Genomic DNA, 17,111 nt, shown 5'->3' on the forward strand with positions numbered 1-17,111 from the left:
TATGAGAATAACATAGGACAAGACCTTTAGGTGTTTAAAAGAAGTGTCCTGACACCAGATCCATAGAAGTCTGATCATAACCACAAACAAAGGGATCTGGTGTGGCTGAGTGCAATTTTTCAAAGTTTGTTAAAAGACTGAGCACTTCTAATCAGAAAAATAGAAAATATTACAATAGCTTGTATGGATAGTCTATGGATGATTCTAAGTGAACATTTAAGTTAACATCTAGGAATTCAAAAATCAAGCTTTTGTAAAATAAAAAGGACTACCTTCAGCAAATATTGATCCAAAAAAATATCTTCTTTGGATCTGGTTTCTGCCTTACAAATACAGGTGATTAAAAGGGATATCAGGTTTCTTTATTTTTGGCTGTGATGTGCCACCATTTCAAGGTAAATGGAATTCCATTTCTTTTTCCTTTGCAAACAAACCCTGAATCTAGTGGTCAGGGTTTGTTCATTTTATCTCATATTTTACAACACCTGAACACAGCTGTCTGCCTGAAATCACTGGCTACATTCATGAAAACCTAGAGTCTTCTGATTTTACACTCCCTACATGGTGAAACCTTCACAGAGGTGTTACTAAGAGCATAATGAAAATATAAGGGACTGTACAGGTGTCCCAATAGACCTAATCTGGCCAGCAGCACCTGCACTACCGACACTGTTGAATGCAGTATCTAAATCAAAACACAGTCCTGGCTTAATTCCCAGATCTAGAAAGTGCTTATAGAACTGGCTACTGGGAAGTGGAGGGTGGAATAACAACATTTTTTTTTCTTCTGTTGGAAAGCAGAGCAAATTTGAGCAGCAAATCAGTAGGAAAAGGAAAATAGAACCCCATAATGCCATTTTTATTTAATCATTTTATAGGATACAACTGGCAGGCTCACGTTTTGCCAGGTTGTTTTTTGTCACTTAGCACATTGTGAAAGTCTGTTTTACAGACAGACTCTGTCATATAAAATAGGTTACTATATTGGAAATTTAGACATGCAGACTTAACACTGCAATTAATTCGATCTTAAATTTTTTGTGCTTTTCCTGAATGCACTCTGCATACAGCCCCCAGCAGCTGTTGTGGCATTGCTGGAGTTTTCATGTGTTTGACTTTGTTTTAGGATCTTCTACTATCACATCCCACTTCCCAGTCTCACTTCCCAGTCTCAGTTTGCTCTGAGGTTGTTTCTATCTCTTCATCCATTTGTTTTTAAAAAAGTAGATTTTTTAAAATCTACACTATAAAAAATAGTGTGATTTAGATGACTGATGAGAAGCAGGGTCAGAGAAAAGAGCTGATTATATCTCTTCTTTTTTTGTAATAAGGCTGGCAAAGGAAAAAGAACAGAATAATAAGTAGTATAAATTTCATCTCTGTGGTGTGTTTGGAAATGAAATATTTTCTCGTCAGAAATCAAAAGTGCCTGTTGATTCAAACATAAAAAGCATTATAGGAATACCTTTTAAATTGTTACTTTCAATTCTGTGTTTGAAGTGTAATTATGTCAATGCCTCTGTTGTCACTATAGTAGAGAAAACTCTTATGAAGCCTGTGAAGAAAGGTCAGATGGAAGCCAAAAAGAGCATTTTCTTATTGTTACTGGTCCACTCTATTAAGGAAGCTGTTTAAAAGGGCATTGCCCACACAGTCCACACCAGAAAATAGCTCAGGCAAGGTAATGTCTGCTGCATTGACCACATTACTAGCAGTTCAAAATATACTGTGCTGTGAAGGAATCCAATGTGAGAACATTAAAGGCACAGTCAGGAAGACAACTGACTTTTTAAGCAAAATATTCAGCAATTTGTAAAGCTAAACTAGAAAGTGGTCTTCTATAAATGCTGCATGTAAACTGTTGGTGTCATCTTCAAGATGACTACAATATGGCAGCTGTAGCTAAAGTTTTGTTGGAATCTAGCAACAAGATAGTATCAGGAGTTTTCTGAGCAAGGGGAAGAGAATTTTTTGTCAATGAGCCCCTGTGGTGAAACTCTTTTACACAGATATAAAGTCTAATGAAAATAATTATTCAAACATAGTAGCATCAAATAAAAGGCAAAATAACTGGTTGATGTAGCAAAGGCACAATCAGTCCGTGTTGGGCTACGGCTTTTGGGGAACATTGCCTGGTTCCTGCACAGTTCTATGGTATCAATTCAACAAAAGTTCAGACCTTCTCTCTCTTTTCTAGAATTCCCAATGGCTATTCACAAAGTCTTGCCTCACTGATTAGGATGGACCATGCTCAAATGGGACATTGGACATCCCAGCCTTGATTCTTCTCAGCAATGCTTGCAGCTGGAGACAACATCTGCAGACTCTGTGGGGTTTTTAGGTTCATGCATGATGTATGCCTCATGGAGATATCTGGGGATTTTCAGCAGTCAGTTGCCTATCAGACTCAGACTCTAAGTATGACAGCCTGTGCTGAACCAAGCACAGGACTTTGAGGATCTAATTTTAGTATCTTTATGAATCAATTTTTAAAAATAGTAAAATGTTTCTTTTCCAAGTTTCTACTCTACTAGTTTCTACACAGGTCTTCTTGACTTGTCTGATATTCCCTCTGCAGAAGTTTAATGCAGTGGCAGGCTTCAGAAGTGTATGTGTGTGCTGACTAATACAGCCAAGGAAGACTGGATGATTTATTTGCTTGAGGACACTCTTGCCTAGAAATAATCCCCTGGGTTAATTTATTTTTCTCTCTTCCTCTATAGTAGCTCTTTCTTCTCTCTTTTGGTTTTGGATGTGAGCTAACTAAAGTCTGCTCTCCAAGGCAAGATTTTGTGTAGTCCACATGGCAGCTAGGACAGCTAGGAGGCTTTATCTTTCAAGGAATGAGGGCAAGAGATCTGTAAATATTCCTGAGAATTGTCTTCATTTTGCCAAATAATCTTTCATATTTTCATCTTCCCTACTCCTTCATTTCTTTCTGCCTTTCTAAAATCTTTGACACAGCTGCACTGAGGTGCATTATTACATATTTATTGCTACTGTATTGTAGTAACCCCTTCTCATTCAGTTTATGGTCTCAACATGCATCTTGCAGTCATTTGGATACAAACAGCATTCAAAGTACCTTCAAAAACTCTTTTTCTGCTGTTTATATAAACATTAGAAGCTCAAGTTATCTCAAGGACATTGTGAACATTTTGCATCTATTGCAAGAAGATCCTTAGTGCCAACTTTACCTCACTGCTGATTTCTCCCTACTTATAGGGTGTGAAGTACATCCTGGAAGAGGCAGAGCAGAGCATGACATTGAAGGCTGCAAGAGAGCCTTATAGAATCCTGCAGAAAGCAGTCAGAAATGTAGCTCAGGAACCAGTAAGTGTAGGTGACAAGCAGATGCTGGAAAAGGAAGTGAAACAGATGAACTATGTGAATGATAGGAGATGGGAAAAAACGAAGACCTCTTTTCCACAAACTCTAAATATGCCTGTTAGTCTGGATGAGTAACTTGGTAAAGAAATACTGATTTAAGTTGCAGTAAATATTTGCAAACATCAGACTATTGCTATTCCTTTATCTAGGCTACAAAAGACATAATTGGCATCTGCACACCTGCAGTTGTAATGCTATCATTCTCAGAAGTATCTGGCAAAATGGTAAATACATTTTTACTTTTGTCTTCTACAAAGAAATGTAAACCAGCTGCAAGGCAATTTAAAAACTGAATTTAAAGGTGTTTATGCTTTACAGAACAATCTACTTCCTTCATGTAAGTGACTCTTAACTTTATTCAGTATGCCTGAAAGGAACTCATGCTATACAAGCAAAGGATTAGGTTATGACCGACTTCAATGTTTGAGTAAAGTGCTGACAGCTATTTCAGAGGACTGCCTGCTCTGAACTTTCTTACCCTGGGATTATAGATAGACACCATGAGCCCAGCAGGGTAAAGGGAGACTCCTATGGTGAAAATATCCACACAGATAGACCTGTTTCCTGAACCTCATTCTGTTTGCTCATTTTGTATTCTAATTAATTCACCAATTAATTCCCAGCAGTGTCTCAGCATCTCATGCATAAGGCTCAGCTACTGCATCAGCGGTCTGCAGCTAAACACCTGCAGATGGCAGCTTGAGAAAAATATTGATTTTCAATTACTGGGATTTGTTTAATTCAGCACTCGATTCATAACCATTCCTTCCTCATCAGCATAGGACCACAAGAAGCTTGTCTGTTCTATACAGTCAGGAACAAGCCAGTGAGGCAATTCATAGGGGCAGCTTGCTCCCTAAATAAGCAGGAGGAGAAAAGATGCAAGGATGCACACACAGCTGTGGGGAATGTTACAATCTCGTTCTTCCACAAACCACTCTCCTGAGTGCAAAGCAAAAAGAAAGGGGTGGATCAGCTGTGTTATGCACCCCAACCTGGAAATTCTGTAAGGGATATATCCTCTGCTGGTAGTTCTTCACAGTACTCTTCCCTGGCATGATGCAGCTCACCTATGCCTAGAGTGACAAAAAATATCAAGGACAATAAGATAACATTTATTTTTTCAGTGATTTCATAGTAGCTCTAGGGATATTATATAGGGAAGGGTTTCTGTTCTAGAAATTTTAAAAATAGAAAATATAGGAAAAAAACTCTCATTGGTGAAGAAGCAAAGGAAACTGCAATACATATTACATAAAGGAGCAAAATAGGTATCTTTTTATCAAAGAGAAAAGGTACAGTTGGGAACTCTGACTTCTCTAGTGGATGCTTGTACCATCAAATAAAGGAATAATAGCAGTCTGTCTATTATGCACACAACCACATATGGCCTATGGTGAAAACCTGTCCAAGAAAAAGAGACAAAAAATGGAAAATAAAAAGATAGGTTCTTATACTTTTACACTGTCACTGACCTTTCCTTCTAAATTTATTATTTGTATATGTACTACTATGTTCCATAACATAATTTAGATATTCACATTATCATTCTCTGAATAAGGTTTTGCAGAGTATGATTACTCTGAGCTCAGATGTGGTGCCTTATCTCCCACATGTAAAATCTCATCTATACCAGCTAAGCAGCATGGAAAATCAGACCTCACAAAAATTAAAAATCTCAGATTTTAGCACGGGATCTCCTTCCTGAGTAGAGCATAGTATTCTTTCCTGATGCTACAGTATATGCAGGACCTGATATTTTTCATTAAGTACTGCAATGTAACCCGTAAAAAATGAGTGCAAATTATTCAGCTCTAAAAATTAATATAGTCTGGAATATTGAGTTTGGGAATACAGGATTGCACTGATAACTTTAAGATTCAATACACACCACTATGAAATCTTGTCAGAAATAATACCAGCAGGAACAAAAACAACACAAAGAATCTAAATTGTGGTCCTAAAAAGAGCATACACATTAATATGATAGCAACACCAGAATTTTCATTTCCCTGTCACACTGGTGATATATCAAATCCAGTATTTAATCTGTGGTCTTTCAAAAAAAAGGGTGAGAAATCAAGAGGAGGATTAATGTATCTATAGGAAAAATATCTTCACAATGCAAACCAGATTTCCACTTTGAATCTTAGGGGTCATGCCTTATCTTTTAAAGAAAAGGAAGTGTTATCACAGGATCATTCTTATGAGAAGTAAATTCACAGAAGTTCTCAGTATGTATTTAATGCATCATCATTCTTTGAAGCCCACTGAGCCTGGTGGCACCTTGTGGCAGTGAATTCTAGATTCATTCTACGTTGACTTGCTCTACACATTAATAAAATCAGATGATAAACAAGGGAATCAATACTTGTCCTCATGTAAGAACATTATGAAAATCTGAGGGTTAGCTCTGACGACTCAGCAACTTAAATGATATTCAGAAGAGCAAATTTAAGATGGGACAGAAGTAAAAATGTTGATAATGATCTTTAGATATCGGCTCCCTTTAAATATTATAAAATTTTAACATATTTTGAAATAGTTAGCCTGTTTATCTGTAGATTGAAAGGGATTTCTGCTTCCAGTTTATATGTGTTGCCATTAGGTCTTCCATTTCTAATACCTTTTCATTCACACAATTTTAATATCTCAAATGAATCACAATCATATGCATTTCTGTGTACATATGCCTTGGTCTTTCCATTGAATAAGACCTCTCAGATTTTCTCAGTGGGTATTTCAACAAATTTAAAGAGCCCTGCCTGTCAAACTCCCTCCACCCCCACAATCTTTTTCTCCTTGTTCTAATAATAATCAATATCTGCATGAAGGGTTAGTACCAAACCACTAAGTTTAAAACAGAGTGAATAACAGATCAATAAAACATGAACTTTTCTCCCACTTACAGGTTTAACAAAACATTTATTTCAATAAATACATTTACAGGCAATATTATTAGACTGCTGTTTCTCAGGTCAGAAAGGTTTCTAGTTTGAAAAAGAACCAACAGTTCATTTTAAACTATATATGAGAAGATTTAAGTGCCAAAAGATTGACACTGTTTCTAAGTAACAAACTTCTCCCACAAATTCTGATTTCCTCTCACACTGCACAAAAAATATTATGAAAACACTCCCTAATTTAAACTACAGGCACAAACGTGATGTGTGAATCAGTGCTCCCACTTCAGCATTAATTCCATACAACAGATATGTATATCTCACCAGATATTCCTGAGTCTTCTCGCTTTGAAATGGATATGTTTATCAGCAGTGCCTCCAACCTTGGCATACACAAACAAAACTCAGACAAGCCTGTCCCTTGAGGGATGGTCTCAGGTCCCTCCAAAAGTTCATCAGAAAGAAGGGCATAAATTTATGTAGCAAAGACAGGTTACAGAGACATAGGAAATGAAAAACTCAGCCCCAATACTAAAAAACTTTGTTTCCACTGACGAAGAGAAAGCTCAAGCATGTATCTGAGCATGAACTTGGGATCCCTGTTCTCATTCACATTTCTGGGGTGTGCGGATTCAACCCAAAAATCTCAAAAAAATGTTACTCCTAGGAAAAGATGACATCAGGATACCTTCAGGCAGACAAAAAAGGCTATCCCTAACTCCAAACCATGTGTCTGGAGATGGCTTAGAAGAATGTTAAGGCTCTGTTCTTCTAGAGTGCTGCTGACCATAGGGAGGATCAATGCCAGACAGCTCATGCAAGCTGATGCAGTGTAGAGTTACCCAATCTGATCTTCAGAACAAGCTTATGGTGACATAAGTATGCCCATACATTTATTTCACCTAGTTACTGACCCCCCCAAAAGTAAATTTTAATGACGGTAAGCAGCTCGCTAACTGCCCATGGGTAGGTTTGAGTAGAAACTGAATCCATTCACCAGTTACTGGAAGGCCATGGATTGTAAACTTTGCCTCAGTGTCCCTAGTAGTATAACTCCAATTCCAATGTTTAAGTGTTTCACAGGGGGTCATAGAGATAAGTTTGTGAGTATTTGAATGCTGTAAATGGAAATAGTTGGATCAGTGCATAGTAACATTACCATATTCCCTCAGTGGTATGGGAAGCATCACTATAGTAATTTGCATTCCAAAGGAAAATCACCTTTTGAAGACTAACTTGCATTCCAGAAGATTAATTCTGCCTAAGAAAAATCAAAGAAAAAACAATAGTTCTGCTGAGCACACCTTTGCACAAGGCTCCATTTCTTTTCTTTAGAGGCTTTCATTTTTCTCCTTCTTTTTCCTTTTTATTATTACAGAGTGTTACCAATAACAAGAGATTTATCAATTCATGAAACCAGAAGTTGAAAACAAGTGATCTCTTCATATCCAGGAGGCACTCTCTTGGCCACCTTTCACTCTCTATATCACCTGCAAATAGAAAGTGGGGGTAGTTTCAAACAGCAGCAGAGACATGCCATTTTCTTTGCATTAACCCAGACAAAGCCACTGTTCTCTATTTCAGAATAAAAGCTGTACACAGCAAAACCTCTCCTTCAGAACCCCAATAGCTGCTCCCACATTTTTCAGCATCCACTATAAATGTTCTCATCTGGCTGTGCTCTTACTTCTCTGCTGAAATCAACTGAATGATTCCAGTAGAAGCTGATAATTGAGCAGGGATTTCCCTTACAAAGACAGACCAGAGCATCAGAGAATTGGCACGGGATTAATTTAAGCACTGAGACAGACACACACACCATCTGCTAAAGACAGGTAAAGGGGGGTGTCTCTGATTTCTTTCTCTAGTGTACGAGAGATGGGTATAACCTTATTGCCTGAGCAGGAAATTGGGATCCACTCAAAGAAAATGGTAAGAGGTGAAATACATAAATGGTTCCAAGCACAAGAAGTACAGGTTGCTTATGTGACCACCCTCAAAAGAGCGTGATTTCCCCACTCCTGCTCATATTCCTGGAGGATTTCTTCACCCAGAAGAACTCCTAGGAATTACTTCTGCAATACGTTGTGCTTGCACAGATTTCATCAGTATTTTACAGCTTTTCATTGTGCTATTTCGTTACTTTGATATTATTTTAAAGGTATGTTTTACAGCTTGTGTATTCCTTCCAGCAGATAAGCCCACCTGCCTCCTGGCTTCCCACCCAGGCCTCTGGTTCTCCAGGTCTGCCTCCATCACTTGCTTTCCTTTCTCTACTATTTGCCAGTCTCAGTCTCCCAATGTCAAACTTCATCCAGCAAGTCCCACCTGGAGACAGCTTTCTCCAAGAATCATCACCTTTTATCTACCCTTATCCAGCAGAATTGCCTCCAAATTTAATACTTACCACAGTTATTTTCATTCTCTTATTAAATTACAACTTCTTCCCTGTGCCATTTCACAGCTTTGGTTTTGAAGCATTCAATTCCTACCACAAAATCAATGCATGCATTAATTACAGCTTAGCCCTAAACACAACACATCTTCAAAAGGTGAATGAGATGTTTTTCCTAGTTGAAAAAATATATACTGTAGGAGACTGTCAAAATCTCCCAGAAATCTTGTCTAATATCTCTTCATCTTTTGGGAGAAATTAGCTGTTAACTGCTGCACTGAGTGTGTCTATTTCTGTTTTCCTATAGACTCTAGATGCCTATACCATGTTCTTCAGTGTGTTTGTTCCTTGCTATGCAACTTTGTAATTATAGTGCAATAGATACCACCATCTTCCTGCTATAAGGTTTTTTCTGCAATTGATTTTAAAATATTTAAATTTTAGCAGTTGCTGCTGCCTTCAAAAAGGCTATGATGTTTTTTCTCATATTATTATTTCCAACATGATCTGGCAAATAATTATTTGACAATTCCACCCAAATGATGTAACTTGCAATCTAGAGTGTAGGAGTAAAGCTCTTAGAGCTTTTTTTTCTAATTCTGGTTGGTCAAAACTCAAGGGCTTCCATTTCCTTGATCAGAAGGACAGAGAACATCTCTCTTGTGTCAGGAGTCCAACACTGCACCTGCTGCTCCTGGGCAATGGGAAGAAAGTTGGAAGTTCTCTACTATAATGTGGAAAAAGAGGGATCTTAATAAGACAGAAAGGCATGTGAACTGAGAACAGGAAATGAGGATGATTATGAAAAAACTTGAGGCAAAAAACCATCACCATACAAAGCACGGCTACATGAGAAGGGAGAAGTCTCATTGCCTTTCCCTCCCCATTTCTCCAAGGTCTACCCAGAATCACTGCTTATCTATATTTTATAAAGCACTTAAAATAAATCTGACAACATCATTGTATGGTATATGGAGATTATATATCCTGACTGGATAGCTATTCAATATTCAGTCCTATCCTCTTCTGCTGATGTGTGACATTGGGTGTCATGTTGTTGCACTCTGAGTATACTGAAACCCAGCCCTGAGTATCAGTACCTGAATTTCCCTGATCTATGAATTTCAGAGCATTTCTGGGATTAAAATGCTTTTTACTCTACCAAGAAGCCCAAAGCCCCACAGCTCTTATATCACCAAGAGGTGTATTCTAAGAAAGCATGTACAGGTTTTAGTCTGAAATTCTCATTGCTGACACAGTAAGGATTATGTTTAAAAGGTGATTTTTTTACTTCTTTTAAGAGAGACTTCGGTAGCTGAGGAGCAGCTCTGTGTGCAGCCCCCTCCCAAGCACGGTGTGTCTCCCTGCAGCCCAGGCTGCACAGCAGCTGTCTCCTCCACTGCACAGCTCCAAGGCATTCCCGAGACACAGCTCATCCTGGGGAAAAAAATAGCACGAAATTACATAATGAAAGATACACTTGTGGTGTGCATGCACAGGAGGGCAAAATTAAGGTCATGCAGTCAGTTCTGTAATGATTTCTGATTGCTTCATTTCTCCTCAGCACCTACCCTACTCCCCACTGAAAGGCCCTATTTCCCTTCCATCCTCCACTATTCTTTTTCCTCAGCTTTCTCTTTATTACCCATCCCTGCTCATTTACAGAATCATGTTTCTGCCTCTGTTTCTGTCTCTTGCCCCTATTTTGATACTTTCTGTATCTATGACTCTCACCCTCCACTCCTATTTCTCACTGTTGTTTGAACAAATAGTTCACTGCCTAAGGCTGCTGTCTCCTGACAAACACAACACCCCCTCCCCACCCTGTCCTCATGTCTGACTCTAGCTTCTCTCAAACTCTGACACAAAATACTTTCAGATGTACAGAAGACATTTAGATTTAATTTCCTCTCCAGACGCAGAGGGGAATTATTTGAAAAATCCTGATTAGACATGATCTGAAACAAGTGAGGCAACATAATCTACACATAGCACTAATGATACTGAACACTTATGCAGCATCTTTAGCTATGAAAGTGCTTTGCAAACACTAAGGGAGTGATTTTTCAGTGATCCTGTGCACTCATTGTTCAGTGACTTTAGGTTTTTTGTGTAATTGCTCAGTGTGTCTGAAAATGAGAATTCATCTAATTAGTGCTTGAATATTGTCAAAAAATATCTCTAGCTATCACTTCATATACAGAAAAGTAGAACTATAGAGATCACCACATGTTTCAAGCCAGGATATAGGGCTGTCTTTTTATTTTATCTTTGTACAGCAAGGCCCTGGGGCTGTATACAAAAAAGGGCTTAGTTTTCCAAAAGATATATTAGGTGTCCAAGTCCATAAGGTTCTTGAAATCCAGATTTGGATTCTGAGGATGTTGTTACCTAGATGCCTTCCATTTCCATTTTTACAGCAAAGTCAGAACTGGATGTTGTTTTTGAGGTTTTGAGCCTTACTCAGAGGAGAATTAAGACAATAATGAAACCCACTGTCTGCTCTTAGTAAATATTTCAATAGTTAGAGTACTCATCTGGATTGTGAAAGGTTTTGTTTATACAAGTTTAACCCCTGTGATCGAACATCTAACATTCACATTATAATGCAACCAATAAAATGACCATTCAGCCTCACAGGTAAAGAAGTCAGTTTCAAAGAGGTGACTATTCTGGGTCTTTCAACATTGTACAAGAGCATTCTTAACAATGCTAGATTTCCTTATATGTGGTTTTACATGAATAAAAAAAAAAAAAAGAAAAACGCAAACCACAAAACTCTGACTGTTCTAGATTACTTTCCTTATACTGGGGAGGTTCCACACACTCATTTACAGTTGGAGGATCCCCTTTCCATCTGCAGTCTGATATAGGGCTTATTTCAATGTCCCAAGTTCTTATTTCCTGCTGGATGACTTCAACAGACTTCATTTTATTTATTTGGTTTCTGCATTCCCACATTATGGAGAACTTGCAGAGTTGGGTGCTATTTTAGGTACTCATCCTTGTAATACCTCCATCCCTCATGGATTTAGCCCTTGATGTCTAAGTAACACTAAAAACAGAATATAGCGCTGACTCAGAATTCCTAACTCTAAAAGTCACTTAGGTGGTGTTAAGTGTCCACTTATCTACAAAGTTCATGTTAGACTTGGTGCAGTTCAGTCCACATAATCTAAATTTCTTTTATCCACTATCCATTTTCTGAGAAAGAGAAATATCATCCAAGGATTTTTGAGGAAAGATTTTTCAGGTAAGTGAATCAGGGATTTATAAAACTTGCTAAAAGCTGGTAAAACATTCCAGTCTCACCCTATCCTGTTGATACAGACAGCCCTGAGGTAGCTAACAGCCATTTTATAATTGTAACTCTTTACTATGATGATTTGGAAGTCCAATGTCAGAAAACCATAACTGAAGACATCTCAATCTGTACGTTTCACATTATTGATTTCCTACATCAAAATCACTGTGAAATGGATGGAGATCTTCCCTAGGATGCACTACTGAGTAAGGCACTGCTCTTTTCAGAGTGACAGAGTCATCTGTCATGTCACTGCAACTAAATATTTTCTGTGCTTTTAGTCCATAGATGCTAAAACCAAACCTGTGTTCAGTGATGATACTAGAACTGGTAATGCTCTTTTAAAAGGAGAAAAAAAAAGACAGAAATATTATCAGTAGGTCAGACTTAACCTCAATGATTTTAAATAGATGAGGAGCTAGTCTGCTACCGGGAGAAGAGCTATTTTGGTACAGATAGTTGTCAAAGATAATAGGACTCTGGGCTTGCAGGCAATATTTCTTTTAACATTTTCAAGTAGTTAAACTACTGTACTTTCTGACATTTTGAGCCCAATGTAAAGCCTCATGGAACATGAACACATAGTGCTGCAGTTTGTTCTTACAGGAAATGTTAGAAATAGACTTTTCTTGATCCAATCCTTTAAGTGTGCCTACCTGGCTCAGTGATTCAGCCCAGTGGTTCTGCCTTTTTCTTCATGGTGCGTCAGATTTAAATTGATCTATAAAACTTGTTTGGTGTCTGTGAGGAACTTTGAATTCTTTCCTTGGTACAAGTATTTATAACAGTATTCAGTAGCTTAAAAAAAGGAGTCCTTCCTCCCACCTCCACCACTCTCCCACTGTCTGATAGTTCAATTACTTGTTTTTCAGACTTGAAAGAGATTCCACACAATAGCAACTTCCTTTGCAATCCCAGTAACACCTGTTCAGAGGAGCAGTTCTCACTGGTGAGTCTCAAGTACCTGATAAGAAAGGAAGAAAAGTATCCTAAAGCACTAGTTGAAAACTCTGCTGGACAGCAGGACGGACAGAATATTGCCAGTGTTCAAAAATGAGCCTAGTCTACAAAGTGACTATGCTGTGCGGTCATTATTTTATTTTATTGCACAGTGCTGAGAGTCCTTTGGAAAAAAAATGGAAGAAGGCAAAGCTGAGACAAGGTATATGTATATTTGAAGATTGCCCATTCATTTATTGACTTTTGTCAAAAAAAACCCTTTTTTTACATATATTTGTACATATTTAAGAACAGTTTTCAAAAGTGAAAAGTAGTTTTGAAGCTTCTATACAAAATTCCATCCTTTGAGGATCTTATGGGAAACTTTCACTCTTGGGAAATTCTGGGAAGAAGGTCCTTCTTTTTACTTTTCTTTCTTTTTCATATCCAACTAAAATTTATTTTACAAGTACAAAAATAGCTGGCACCAGAATGCAATCTAGTCTAAATTCACCATTCCTAGAACTGGCACCCTACCTACACCAGCATCTAAATAAATTATCTAACACTATACAGTAATCATGAAAATTTTCAGAATGAATATATGGTACTCATACTGTAAATATAGTTTGCTTTATGTTCATGGCAGTTTTATGGTTTCCTGTCTTATCTGAAATTGCCTCACCTCAGATTGAGGTGAGTAAAGCTATTTTACTCTAACATCCTGGCAATTTTCACCAACCATTTCAGTTTATCAAGATACTTTCAAATCTCCAGGAAGTTGATTAAAACCCCATCACCCTTTTGCTTTCTGGAGGTAGACTGCACTTGCATCCCAACAATTTCCATGAGCAAAATATCCATTTCAACATAACAAAGCTTTAGGTTAAAATAGACACAATATTAGATTCCCCAGCACAACGGTTTCAAGCCTCCTGGGTCCGTGGCTTGTTCTGGTTACAGCAAATCCTGAGGGCTTTAAGAGAAAGGAAGACTTTGTAAAGAAATTAATTCTAACATTATGTGCAAAGCAAAAGAGTATGGTACAAGATCTCAGGTTAACAAACAATGATGGTATTGATGATTTCAGATGAACCAGAGGCTTTATGTTTGTAGAACACTGGGATGAGTGGGATGACCTGATTTACCAACTTTGAAAGTTTTTTCTTGTGTTCTTTCTTCTTCTTATCAGTTTACTGAAGTATATAGTGAGGGCATTGGCAAAAAGGCAAAAGTTGTGTGTTTCTCTGTGTGTGTACAAAGTAAACACAGAGAATGTCCATATGAATATGGGCCTGTGTATATATGTGTATGTACACACAGATAAACTTTATGGATTTTCAATGATACAGAAATTTTCAAATTGACAGTTACATTAACACATAATCCCTAAGATATTACATGTGTGTGTAGCATAGTTTTTATATTTAATATGAAATACATATAGGATACGCATGTATAAAATATATACTGCATATATATCTAAAGTTCGTGGCTTTGTCCCTTTTGGGTAGAAAATTTTTTATTTCCTTGAAACACCACATTTCCAGTTAACATCCTGTGTAAAAACCACTGTCTTTAAAAATACATTATTTCTATCATAAACTATGATAATGGGGGAAAAATCCCCAGCAAAACCATTGTTGCCATAATTCACAACCAGTTTGTTAGAGGCTTAACTGCTTTCAGCTTTGCCTTGGGCCATTAACTAACAAACCAACCATTAACTGCTAGTAATGACCATTTTTTCCCTGAGATTATTGCTTAATTGAACTCCTATGCTGTGTTGGTTATTTTTATGCCATCTCACAATGACTATGCATTACTTCATTTTCCTAGTATACCAACCACATACTGAAATAAACAAGATAAGTGTTGGAGAATTGGATCTTTCACTGTATATACTATTTAAAATACATTACTTTAATGAACAGCTTTGACGTAGCAGGCGTGCTTTTTCATTTTTCCTGTTCTCCAGAGCATATGCATCAAGGAGCTTAGATGCAGAATTAATGCATGCTGTTGTTCAGTAATGTATACAATGTCAAGGCACTGTATTAGTAAGCTGTGTTATATATTCATTTGGGTAAGACACATTTGATTATTAGCATTCTGTTCTTCAGCAACAAGCCACATGTGCTGTCTGTTGCCATGGCAATAAATTAGGAAGGATAACCTGACTACTTATCAATTTTTATTAGTGCAATCATCCTACCTGCTTAACCCCTCAGTAACAGTAGTGTATTTAAACACCTCTGATAAAATCTATGCAATGCTGGGGGTGTGAGTTAAGCTAATAGGGTGGGGACAAAGCCAAGGTACTGTGGAGAAGGGGGAGAGAAACACTGACTAAAAACACGACATTGAGGTGATTCATTTATATTACAGCATCAAAAATGTTAATGTTTCTGAGGATCTTAGCGCAGTGGGAAAAGATGAAAATAAATGCAAAAAACTTAAGATGGAAAAAATGAATAGTGCTTCTATCCTGCTGTGTTTAAAGCAGTATGTGTAAATGGATACGTTTAACCATAAACCTGAATAAATGGAATCAAAACATGTACCTGCTAAATGTTGGGGAACATCATATGCTATTAAATGTATACTTTAAAGTAGAAAGGAATTAACTCATGGAACATCATCTTGATTTTCTCTAAGATATTAATTTTGGTCGGTGACCTTTAAGACTATGGCTAACACCCTTTCAATTATCACCCACAGAAAAATCAATTCTTCTGTACTATGCAGAAATAAGAAAAAGCTTCCCATTCATTCCAAGAGCTTTCTGGGATCAAAAGAAAAGTTACAACAGATTTATTCTCAGGTATTTAAAGATCTAAATGTTCCTGCAGTGATAAGTACAGTTAATCCATGTTTGATTGTTGCAAGACTGACTATTTCAGTCTCAATATCAGCACTAATGTTGTTGTTGGGTTTACCTGCATCTTAAAAAAAAAAAAAGAAAACTCTTGCAAATCTCGTTGACATTAATGAAGCATTGTGACTCACTGGTGCTAAAGCAGGGTGCGAGTGAACAACACAGCAGCAAAAGCAGGACAGGAATCTCCTTGGACCTGCCCTCTGCAAGGATATGCTTCCTGGGAGGAGACATGCCTGCTCTGCTTTTGGCTTCCAGGATAACCACACCCACTGCCTCACTCTTCCTGTCATCCCTTCACTCTCCACAGGGTTTGAGTTGATAAATCAAACTGTCCATCTGTGGAGATGGCATTATTAGGTTAGTAAAAGGCTGTCAATTCAAAACCTTTCCCAGGCCTTGGGAAAAGGGAAATAGTCAACACAAATAACTCCTTACTTCAACCAGGAAATATTAATATAACATTTTCCAAAAATTCTAAATCCTTCACTTAAAAGGCTGCCCACCATTAACATTTTAAGAGTCATGTGGGAATATAAAAAGAGTTTGATGGAAGATAAACCTGGTCTCCTGGATAAATAAGCATCTCTGGCATCCTGGAGGAAAACCCCTCCCTCCAGTGACTGAGTTTGCTCCAAAAGTGGAGCAAACCTCTTTCCTCACCCCTTCACAGGTACCTGCGGCTCTCACTGGGAGAGGAGGAGGCACCACAGGCAGGTTGCACTTTCTTTCCCCACCATGAGCTTGCTTCACCTATCCTGCTAAATGAAAGATACACCCCAGGAGATGGTAGGACAGACTTGTTGTGTGAATCACATTGACAGGAAGGGCCTGAGGCAGGGTCTGAAGGGAAGCCAGGACAGGGAGCAAGGCAGACCTCAGGAGTCCGGGGCAGGAACTGCTGCTGGGAGAGGAGTGAGCAGATGTGGCATTTGAAGCAACCTGATCTGAGGCAGAATAGAACAATTGGAAGGACAAATACCTTCTTTTACTCGTCCATATATGTATTGTCAAACAAGTAAAAATAAATCACAGTTAAAATCAATGTGCAAGCTCTAAAGCATTGGAACTCTTTAAATCTGGGAATCTGGGGCCAGTTGGACAGTCTGGAGGTTAAATTTCTTCCTAAAATGAGGCACAGTCTTCCAGGTCATTCAGGTACTTGCAATTATTGTGTTATATAAGCATAAATTCTGTGCACTTTCAATAACAAAATTCTCAAGGTGTCTTTGACAGGTAGTCTCCGAGTAAGAATATTTTACCCTATAAAATTTTACTTGTTAAAGGAAGACTGCCTTGTGA

At 37.9% G+C, this 17,111-nt stretch overlaps 1 long non-coding RNA gene across 4 annotated transcripts; it reads right to left on the minus strand.

Moving 5' to 3' along the window:
* Positions 1–6,194: 6,194 nt before the first annotated feature.
* On the minus strand, positions 6,195–16,686 carry LOC135298119 (uncharacterized). 4 transcript variants are annotated; one of them, XR_010360102.1, is made up of 6 exons: positions 16,487–16,686; positions 15,941–16,148; positions 12,649–12,956; positions 9,980–10,125; positions 8,701–8,781; positions 6,195–7,783 (listed from the first exon to the last, which is right to left on the minus strand). It is a non-coding gene; the product is annotated as an uncharacterized LOC135298119 (long non-coding RNA). The 4 variants fall into 4 exon arrangements; XR_010360099.1 differs by lacking the exon at positions 8,701–8,781; XR_010360101.1 differs by having other exon boundaries at positions 6,195–8,781.
* Between the last annotated feature and the right edge of the window lie 425 nt (positions 16,687–17,111).

The sequence above is a fragment of the Passer domesticus genome, chromosome 3 (genome assembly GCF_036417665.1).
Source record: "Passer domesticus isolate bPasDom1 chromosome 3, bPasDom1.hap1, whole genome shotgun sequence".
Lineage (NCBI taxonomy): Eukaryota > Metazoa > Chordata > Aves > Passeriformes > Passeridae > Passer > Passer domesticus.